The following is a 1,812-nucleotide window of genomic DNA, read 5'->3' on the forward strand; positions in this document are numbered from 1 at the left end:
TGACTTTGACTTGACTTGACTTTGATTGACTATGTTTGGTGGTAAGATGAGGGGTTGGGGGTATGACCAGGGCCCACATCTGTTTGGCATCCTGTATGGGGTGTGTTACTGCATTGCACTGCATTGACTCTGGGGAGAACAGACCCACCATGACCCAGAGCGGGATAAAGTGCTAAAAAAGCGTTAAAATTGTACGACGGCGTATTAGGGCCACTGTAAAAAATATTTTTAAGTTTTGATTTCGAGAATAAAGTCAAAATATTATGAGTCGAAATTATTTTGAGATTAAAGTCGAAATGATGGCCAAAGAGTGTGCATCCGAGAGTGTGCATCCGTCGTAGGCTTGTCAGTTCAGAGAAGCACGGGTCTCAGTTCCTGGATTGGCATGCAAGCGCCAAGGGCAGCTTATAATGAGTGTTATTGTGGTTATCCAATAACCCGCGATAATCTTTGGGTGGTTGTTTGTATTGTACACTTCCATTCACATGACATGATGACTAAACATGTCAATGCAACCATTCATAGCGATGCCATGCGGCTTTAGTCTATCGTACGAGTCCATATGGCTCAGTTGAAGTACTGCTGACGACGCAGATGCCGTTGGCACACGTTTTTCTAAATAAACCCAGTTTATTGCAAAGCCATTTCACTGTCCTCATGCTAATAACAAACTGGTGCTGATGTGCAGAAGATTGATTTCTTTATTTGTGAAACTGACACGAAAGTATAACAAATCATGAACATCCCTCATTTTAACACAAGGAGGTTGCTATGACCATAATATTTTGACTTTAATTTCGTAATATTTTGACTCTAATCTTGTAATTTTTTTACTTTAATCTCGTCATTATTTTGACTTTAATCTCGTAATTATTTTGACTTTAATCTTGTAATTTTTTTACTTTAATCTTGTAATTTTTCGACTTTAATCTCGTAATTTTTTTTACTTTAATCTCGTAATTTTTTTACTTTAATCTCGTAATTATTTTGACTTTAATCTCGTAATATTTTGACTTTAATCTTGTAATTTTTTTACTTTAAACTTGTAATTATTTTGACTTTAATCTCGTAATTATTTTGACTTTAATCTTGTAATTATTTCGACTTTAATCTCGTAATATTTTGACTTTAATCTTGTAATTTTTTTTACTTTAATCTCGTAATATTTTGACTTTAATCTTGTAATTATTTTTACTTTAATCTCGTAAAATTTTGACTTTAATCTCGTAATTATTTCGACTTTAATTTCGTAATTATTTTGTCTTTAATCTCGTAATTATTTTGACTTTAATCTCGTAATATTTTGACTTTAATCTCGTAATTATTTTGACTTTAATCTCGTAATATTTTGACTTTAATCTCGTAATTATTTCGACTTTATTCTCGTAATTATTTTGTCTTTAATCTCGTAATTATTTCGACTTTAATCTTGTAATTATTTCGACTTTAATCTCGTAATTATTTCCACTTTAATCTTGTAATTATTTCGACTTTAATCTCGTAATTATTTCCACTTTAATCTTGTAATTATTTCGACTTTAATCTCGTTATATTTTGACTTTAATCTCAAAATGAAAACTTTTACGACTTAAAAAAACGTAAAAATTTTTTTCTTCAAAGTGGCCCTAAAACGCCGTCGTAAAATTTAATAAAATAATATAAACAGATATTTTGAAATGACCCACCAGAGAAACAACTTCAAATTCACTTTCGCTGCACCTGCGCAACAGTGAGAACTCGCGATCAGAAAGATGACGTCGGTTACCGGTGACTGTCACGTGACTGTAGTTGCATTTCCTTCTTCCTGGGTTT

This window comes from Trichomycterus rosablanca, chromosome 1, assembly GCF_030014385.1.
Source record: "Trichomycterus rosablanca isolate fTriRos1 chromosome 1, fTriRos1.hap1, whole genome shotgun sequence".
NCBI lineage: Eukaryota > Metazoa > Chordata > Actinopteri > Siluriformes > Trichomycteridae > Trichomycterus > Trichomycterus rosablanca.